Source organism: Chinchilla lanigera, unplaced genomic scaffold, assembly GCF_000276665.1.
Source record: "Chinchilla lanigera isolate Chin_1 unplaced genomic scaffold, ChiLan1.0 scaffold00037, whole genome shotgun sequence".
Classification (NCBI taxonomy): Eukaryota; Metazoa; Chordata; class Mammalia; order Rodentia; family Chinchillidae; genus Chinchilla; species Chinchilla lanigera.
In genome coordinates this window covers 14,523,804-14,533,248 of record NW_004955438.1, presented here as the reverse complement: position 1 = coordinate 14,533,248, position 9,445 = coordinate 14,523,804, and the positions used below count along the sequence as shown (strand labels likewise).

Below are 9,445 nucleotides of genomic sequence, written 5' to 3'. Positions count from 1 at the left end.
CCCATAAGGATGGCTATTATTAACAAACACGATGACAACACTGGAGAGGGTGTGAAGACATAGGAAGCATTACTCACTGCTGGTGAGGGTGTGAAATGCCAATATGGAAAATGGTTTGCCAATCTCTCCAAAAGTTAAACATTTAATTACATCCAATCCAGCAATTTCATTTCTGGATATATGTCCAAAAGAATTGAAATCAGGGACTCAAAGAGATATTGTGCACCCAACTTTACGGCCACATTATTCACAATAGACAAGAAACGGAAGCAACCCAAGAAAAGGAGACCCTGACACATGCGACAATAGGGATGAAACGTGAGGACCTTACTGAGTGAAATGGATAAATACCACAGCATTCCACTCAAATGGGTCTTCGAATACTAGAAGCTAAATGGCGGCTACTGGATGCTAGGGACTGGGAAATTAGTGTTTAATGGACTGGGGAATTAGCGTTTCGGCTTGAGATGGTGAAACAATTCTGGAGATGGAGCTTGTGATGTTACACAACAGTACAAATGTACTTAATGCCACTGAGTTGTGCATTTAACAATGCTGAAAATAGCAAATTACACATCATATACAATTTACTACAATTCAAAAAATAAGTAAAAAGGGGCCATTGGACCTAGGGTAATGTGTCATCCCGCTCTAAAATGCTATGTTTCTTGGTGTATAGAAGGAGGTTCCCTTGTTTCCTTCAGAAAATGACAAAACTGAATCTTCAGTCTCTGTCTAGCCTGTGCTAGCCAGACCTGTTTGGGGAAACAAACTCCTGATCAGAATCTGTGGGTTTGGCTGACTCCTTGTCTAGCCAGCTGGAGCCTGGAGTTGCACTTGTGGGCAACCCGCAGCAGGTATTTTGTGATCTCTGAGGGGAATTTTTGTCTTTAAAATTCAGTGTTCGTAGTCTTTTAACTATTCCTGTTTACTGTATTTCTGAGCTGGGTGGGGCTTCTGGTGTTTACATACAGGAAACCTTGACTCAGAGCCCATCTGTTCAGTAGTTGGAGAAAAGTCAGGGGGAGTGCTCAGGCTGATAATTGATTTGGGGATTTGATGGGTGTTTAAAAACTGAAAACTCCTTCAGCCACCATGCAGATAAAGCTAATGTCTTCAAACATGCTACTCATGGTAGCGCACCAAATGTCATCTTTTGCTTTCCTGAACTTGGGTATTTAATTTCAGATGTCTGCCCTTCCAGTGAGATGGGGAAGGGGGTGTCTCCTTAAACACCGGATTCTTGATTCAGGATCTTCTTAGAGGATCTGGGCTGGGAGGGTGGTTGCTACTCGGAGGAGTGGTTTCAGACTTGGTATCCACAGTGGCTGGTGCCAATTTCAGGGAAGTCTCTGACCAGAGGACACACTGGAGCATGTGGTGGGGGTGTGTCACAGGTCTTGTAAGCCCATCTGCTGTGTTCGGATCGGAAGTTTTCCCCAAAGACCCACGTGTTCAAGGCTCAATTTCCAGCTTGGCGCACCAGGGTTGGTGGGATCTTTAAGAGATGGGGCCTGGTCGGAGGTCTTAGGTCATGGGGGTGTGCCCTTGAAGAGATTGTGAGGTCACAGTCTCTTCTTCTTTCTCTACTTCTCTTCCCAGCCATAGGTGAGCAGTTGTACTCCATCACATGCTTCTGCCATGATGTGCTGCCATAAGCCCAAAGCAATGGGCCAACCAACCATGGACTGAACCCTCCCAAACTGTGAGCCAGAGTAAACCTTTTCTCCTTATAAGTTGATTGTCTCAGGTACTTGTCATGGTAACAGAAAGCTGACGAACATACCATCCCTTTGAAACTTCAGGACAAAGGCTAGAAAGGTTGCCAAGAGCCTCTGGGGACCCAAAAGATGACAGAAATTGTCTCATTAACCTCTGTATCCCCAGTGTAAGGTCTTGTTAGTGCCTAGAGAAAAATAGGAAGTCAGTAAAGATCTATGAAACCTATGAACTGAGCATCATGTTGGTTGGTATGAATGGAAAATTCAGATCAAACTCTCAACTCCAAGTAAGCCAATTTGCATACAGTCCTCCACCTTCCTTGTTCAGTAACCAAAGCAAAAAACCCAACCCTGTTTATTACACTAATTAATATCAAATAATAAAATCTCATACATAATATTATTTGTATGATTTGGGATTTATCAGTCCTAAAAAACAGAAGCAATTATGTCATCCATCTCCTGGCCACCTTGACCCTAAATATTAAAAGCCCCCACTTTTTGCCATCAGGTGTGTTTCTGAATAAACTCTAAAAAGTTAAGTAAGGCAAATCACTTGTATTTTGTATTATACACACTGTATACTTTTCAAAGCATATCTATATCATTTTAGTATCATAACCACCTGATAAAATCAAAGAATTCCTACTTTACAGAGGATAAAACCAAGGCATGGAGAAGTGAACTGATTTGGTTACCCAAGTTAACATGAGAGTTTGGGTCTTTATTACTTCCCTACTTCTCTGGTTGAGTAATTTCCTCCTTTTTCTCTTTCTTTCTTTCTTTCCTAAAGATTGAACTCAGGGTGTCTCATGTGCTACATAAAGTGATCTACCACTGAGCTACCACCTAGCCTTTTTTATTTTTGATTTTGAGCCAGGATTTCACTAAGTTACTAAATTGCTCAGACATGTCATTGCTTGAACATGTCATCCTCCTGCCTCACCCTCCAGAGCAGCTGGTATTACACACATGTGCCACTGCACCTCACTAAATAATTTCCTATTTGAAAGCACCTTTAGAAGTTTAAAACTTCACACCTCCATGCTGCTTGTTAAATTAGTCTCTTAGGCACATAGTAGCTAGTGCGGACATCCAGAATGCCTGTCATCCACCAGCTACTTCTCTTCTGGGGCCAGACTTTATGTCCCCAGCAGCAGCTTTGTAGATTCTGTGCTGTCCAGGGACATTGGCCCAAGGCATAGAATTCCTCTCAGAAGTTTGGAGGCTTATGTTGTGGGTTCACAGGCACAAGGGATGGGTATAAGAGAAAGAGGTGGAGTAACAGGACAGACAGCTCATTCTAGGTCCCAAGTATCCAGGGTCTGCAGGAGCAGAATGTTGTCCAGGTGTAGCACTCTCCTGCCATTGAAATTTGGCTCCTGGGGAGACATATTCAGGTGTCTTTCTGTTCTGCCACCACCTCGCCAAAGCTTTGCTGCTCCTCAGAGCATGGAGTGCTGATGTTCTGACACTAGCAATTAGGTGAAGTTCCAGAAGAGCTGCATTTTGCCTTTCAAAGTTCTTTAAATCTCCCAGTGAAGATAGTGTGTGTGGTTTTACACACATAGTGCTATTTAGTAATTTATGTTATAGGCAGAATGCATGGAGTCCGATCTGTATAAAACCTTTATTTTTATATGGCATTGTCCTTAAATCATAGGAAGTATCTTTCTCTTTATCTTGGATGATCATTTGGGGCAAATCCTTGGTGTGTGTGTGTGATGCTGGGGGTGAAACTCAGGGCCTTATGCATGCTAGGCAAGTGCTCTATGACTGAGTCATATCCACAGCCTAATTGCTAACTGATATAAAATGTGTATAACATAAACTAGCCTTAACCATTTGAAGTATTGTGCAACCACCACCTCTATCAAGTTCCAGGACATTTTCATCATCCCCAAAAGGAACCCCATCCCCATTAGCAGTCCTTCCCCATTACTCCAAACCAAACCCTGGCAACCATTCATCTGCTTTGTCTCCTATTCTGAATATTTCCTATAAATGGAACCATACAATATGTGGTCTTTGGGTCATCTCCTTTCACATAACACAATATTTTCAACTTTCATCTACATGGAAGCATTATCAGAATTTCATTTCTTTTTGGTTTTTTTTCATTTCTTTGTGTCTTTTTTTCATTTCTTTTGACTTTCGCTTACTCTTTGACTTTAAAAAGTCCTATGGTGATTTTCTTTGGAAATGCTGTCTTAGTTACTTTTCTTATTGCTGAGACAAAATACCCAATACCAAAAGTTAAAAGAGGAAAGGTTTATTGGGGCTCACAGTTTGTAAAGGTTTCAGCTCATATAAGGCAGGTAGCATGGCAGAGGAGAAACAGTTCGTGGTCACATGGTCACACGGCAGAGGAGAAACAGCTCATGGTGGGAAGAAGGCAGCAAAGCAGCAAAGTAGTGAGGAAGCAGCAGCAGCCTGCCCATCCCTTTTATCCCTTCCAGTCTACCCGTCCTTTGGGTAGTGCCACCCATACCCAGGGTGGGGCTTTCCATTGTCCACACTTAGAACTATGCTAAACCAATCAGTGAACTAATTTAGTAATCACACTCCCACAATCTCAGCATCACACACTTAATTCCAGCATCACATGCCCTAGATCCAGCCACTTCTGCAAAGTCCCATCTGTGACCACATGAGGCTTTAGGCAGACATCTAGATACAAGCTCTCACATGCCATAACTTATATCTGAAATGTTCCTCCAAAGTCTAAATTCAGAGGTGGGACTTTTAGAAGATGATTAGATTGTGGGCATTCGGGGCTATAGTTATCAATAGACTCATCCACTGGTGAGTTCACGGCTGATTGTGCTGTCAGGAGGTGGGGCTGGGTTGGAGGCAGGTCACTGGAGGTGACCTTGAAGCATGTATTTGTTATGGTTTGTGTCTGGGTGTCCCCCCAAAGCCTCATGTGGTCATGGGGCAGGCTTTTAGAGTTTGATTGATTATGGGTGTGAGAGCTACACCCACCCTGGGGTGGATAGTTTGCATATGTAAGGGAGAGGAAAAGGGTGCTTGAGGCCATTCTTCCCCCATTCCTCCCTGAGAGGGCAGTGTGTGAGGCTGTGAGTGTGAAGCAAAAGGTGCACTGGAGACCTCAGAAGTTTAGAAAATCCAGGACCATGGATCATCTAAGGAAAGCTGCAGGGATGGAGCAAAGCAAGCCTAAGAGAGAAGCCATGGAAGCTGTAACCACCAGAAATGCCACAGGGGTGGAGTCATTCAAGCCCTTTGGAGCTCACAGTGTGCCACAAGTTGCTTCAGATGCTGGTCATGGAACTACAGGACATAATGTTAGCCCTGCTGGATTTTGGACTTGCTTTGGTCCCAGTGCTCTGTGTCCCCGTGTTTGTACCTTTTGGAATGGTACTGCTTATTTTGTGCCATTAAATGTTGGAAGTGTTTAACTTTTCGTTTGTACAGGGGCTCACAGCTAAGAGTTTGCCTTACATTTTGGGGGAGATTTGGGACTTGGACTTTTCAGCAATGCTGAAACTGTTAGGACTTTGGCAACTCTTGCAGACGGACTAAATGCTGTTTGTATAAAGGGATGGACATGAGTCTTTGGGGGGCCAGGGGTGGAATGTTATGGTTTGTGTCTGGGTGTCCCCCCAAAGCCTCATGCGGTCATGGGGCAGGCTGTTAGAGTTTGATTGATTATGAGTGTGAGAGCTGCACCCGCCCTGGGGTGGATAGTTTGCATATGTAAGGGAGAGGAAAAGGGTGCTTGAGGCCATTCCTCCCCCATTCCGCCCTGGTATGTGCTTGTTGCTTTGCCGCCTTGAGCTGTAGCCCTCTGCTATGTGCCACTCTGCCTTGTAATCTGCCAAGTATGGACTGAAACCTCCACAAACTGTAAACAAAATAAACCTTTCCTTCCTTAATTTTGGGCGTCAAGTATTTTGTCCCAGCAATGAGAGAAAAGTAACCAAGACAGTATTCTTATCCCTGCTCCTCTTTTCTCTCTTCTTCCTGGCTGCCATGGTAGGAGCACTTGTCCTTGGTCATATCTTTCGCCATGCCATTTCTGCCTTGTGGCCAGAGGACCATGGACTGAACTCACTGGAAACTGTAAGCCAAATTTGCCTCTTGTCCTTTAAACTGTGGGAGTCAGGTATTTTGTCCCAGTGGTAGGAAAGTGACTAATCTATCATCATCTGAAAACTTTTTTTTGGTACCAGGAATCGAACTTAGGACCTTGCACTGGTCAGGCAGGTGCTGTGCCCCTGAGCTATATCCCCAGTCCTTAATATATCATTATCTAACTCAGAAAATGAAACATCCAGTCCAGTCCTCACTTGTCTTGACTCAAAGGTGAGACTTCTGCACCTCCTCCTGCCATGGTCAGTGGCAGGAAGGCTACCTCCATTGGCAGGGAGTGTGGGAGGGTGCAGACTGAGATCCTCCTCTTCCTTCTCTCATTTCTGGTTCTGGCCTCTGTGGGCTGGAGTGTGGGAATGGAAAGCAGGGAAAGGGGGAGGATAACTGCCCCTCAATTGGCCTTACAGTAAGAAGGCTTCCAATTCTCTGAGCCTGGTGGGTATTTCACTACACTTCTCAAGTGGGAATGTCCTTGGCTGCTGGGGGTCGGGGGGATGGCTCCTGCAGGTGACCATGATTACAAACACCCTGAAGTAGGCTAGGTGTTCTTTCCTTTCTCCTTTGTCTGTGGAGTCCCAGGATCTTTCCAGACTGTCTGCTTGAGCAGGATTTAAACTCCCCAGGCTGGTCTCTCTACCTGGGAACTAGGAAGCCCTAAAATAGCTGAAGTTACATGGAAGTATTTATACATTGAGCAACAAATTGGTTTCATGATATTAGTAGTTCTATAAAATACTTCCACTCAAAAACGATACTTAAAATTCTTCCTCAAAACAAAAATAGCAAATGTGAATAAGTGTAAAATTTTAAAGGTGTTTATATCAATTACGCAAACATTTAAAAAACCTAAATTGAATATTGCTTTTGGCCCACAGTCAGGTACTTCCATGCTATAGCTTATTCTAATGCTGTGTCAGAAATATTCTTCTGAAGAATGTGCTTTGCTTTGTTTTTTTTTTTTCAATTTGGGCTCATTATTTTTAGATTTTCATAAAGTAGACATTTTCTTCAAAGTTGCATTTAGTTTTTCATAAATTTGAAATTGCTGTCACCTTCACTTTTAATGGAGAAATTATTCTTTGAAGGCACTGAGGTTCCTGGTGAGCTTAAAAGAAATTCTGCTAAATTAAAAATATTCTCATTTCTAATTTATTTCATAATAAAATGTATAAATATTTTAGCCAAATATTTTCACAGAAACTATCTTTTGACCTCTTTAAAAAGTACCTTTCTTTGATAAGAAGTGTTGCTATAAGATTTTTTAAATGCCAGGTGTGGTGGTGCATGTCTATAATCCTAGCATTTGGGAAGCTGAGGCAGGAGGATTGCCATGAGTTTGAGGCCAGCCTGCACTACATAGCAAGATCCTCTCTCAGAAAAAATAAAATAAAAACAAATAAAGATTTTAAAAAACATCAAATAAAACATTTTATGATTCTTTTGAATGTACAGTTATATTTTATACCTTTCTCAATTTTATCCCATTCTAGCAAACAATATTATTTTGTACAAGTAAAAATGATAGCTTCATCTAAATATTCTCCCCTCAAATTGAGATTTCCCAAACCACAGCTCCAGACCACACTCTGATGCCCTCACCCTTGAATTTGTTCAATTCCTCCCTTGTTTTCTTCTAGGCTAAATCTCCATACATTCCTATTTGCAAATTTTATTTCCAATCATTGTAATTTGCTAAGTTTCCAAAGCTCAGGTTTTATCTTACTAGTGCATTCATTGAGAACTTTAATGAAATACTTGCAAATAGTTGTTGGTCAAAACGTACACTTGAAAAGTCTGGTACCATTGTATGACTCAAGCTTACCTAAAAAGCACAGGTAGCCATCCATATCCACAGATTCTGCACCAAGAATCCAACCAACTGCAAGTTGAAAATATTTGGAGAAAAAAGTTGTTCGTGTACTGGAAATACACAGAGCATTTTCTTTAGCACTATTTCCAAAACAATATGATATAACGACTATTTAGATAACACTGACATTACTTGTGGTATTACAAGTAACCTGTAATGGGAAGTGGGTTATATGCAAACACATCACCATTTCATATGAGAGACCCTTGCATCTGTAGGTTTTGGTATCCACATGGGGTCTTGGAACCAAAGCAAGTTTATAGTTCTACAAAAGCACAAACATTTCTAAAATCTGATTAGTGGTTTGCAGTAGAAAAAGCAAGCATGTGCTACTGTGCCAAAGATTTTTATTAAATATTGCTTCAGCTTTATCACAGTTACTCTGAGTGTATATAAAAATATTTGCAGCTTTTAACAACTGCAACTGCTATTTCAGTTGGTAAAACATCACAGCTGTTCTGAATGAATTAGACAATACTGTATATGTTCATCACAACCAATTCCGGGGTCATTGCTCCCTGGTATTTAAATTTAGTGAAAACACTATTTTTATCATGAAATTGTATTTCACCAAAATATATACTTGTGTTGAGACCGCAAAAGCAATTTTATCTTCAATGCCAGACATTTAATTAAATTTATGATAGTGTTTACATTCATTTCAGATGTTTCATCTGTGGTAGAATGTTCTTCCTAGGGCTTTATTTTGATTCTAAGAAATTATTGGAAAAAAAACAAACCCTCATTAGAGTTAAGTGATCTTGTGCTTGACACATCAGATGGCATCAATATCAAGTTGGCATCATGTAATGTTTGCAAAGTTGTTCTGCCAGTGGAGCCCACACATTGACAGTTATCACTTCTTGTACACGTACAAGAAAACTTGGAATGAAAAATGAGCAAAAATAGTTTTTTTATTATGGTAAAAGTATACATAACATAAAATTTACCATTTTAATTCTTTTGTTTACTTTTATTATTTTTTAGATGGCATAATAATTGCACCTACTTAACGTAGACGTTCCACCCCCAGCACTCCAGAAAGCTTACATGTTTATGAGGTACGGTGTCACATAGATGTACAGTTTGGTGGCATTAAGTATATTCACACTGCTTCAGCCATCACTGCTATCCTTCTCGAGTGTTTCCCCCTTCCCAGGACTTTGTTATTATCACCAACTGGAATTCTGTACCTACTAAACAATAACTCCCTGTATTTTCCTCCTTACCCTCAGCTTTGGTACCCAGTGATCTACTTTGCTTCTCTATGAATTTGACTACTGTAAGTATCTTATGTAAGTGGACCTACATAAGAATTGTTTTGTGATTGGCTTATTTCATTCATATTGTTCATTCATATTGTCACCTATGTCAGAACTTATTCCCTTTTTCAAGCGAATAATGTCCCACTGAAGATACGTATCATCTTTATGTTTCTTTCAGCTTTTGTCTGCTATGAACATGGGTACACAATATCCAATCGAGTCAGTTACTTTTGAGTATATGCCCGGAAGGGGAATTGCTGGGTCACGTGGTCATTCTATGTTTAAATTTTTTGAGGAACTGGCAAACCATTTCCACACTAGCTGTGCTCCTTTACATTTCCACCAGCAATTCACAAGAGTTTCAATTTCTCTACTTCCTCTTCAACTCTTATTATTTTCTGTTTTCTCATAATAGCCATCTTGCTGGGTACAAAGTGCTAGCTCATGGTGGCTTTGATTTGTACTTTCCTAAT

The 9,445-nt window shown here is 41.1% G+C and overlaps 1 long non-coding RNA gene across 1 annotated transcript; it reads left to right on the top strand.

Annotated features, from left to right (window-relative positions):
* The first annotated feature begins 1,666 nt into the window (after positions 1–1,666).
* On the top strand, positions 1,667–8,985 carry LOC106149158. The gene is made up of 3 exons (XR_001235141.1): positions 1,667–1,705; positions 8,695–8,768; positions 8,943–8,985. It is a non-coding gene; the product is annotated as an uncharacterized LOC106149158 (long non-coding RNA).
* Positions 8,986–9,445: the final 460 nt, after the last annotated feature.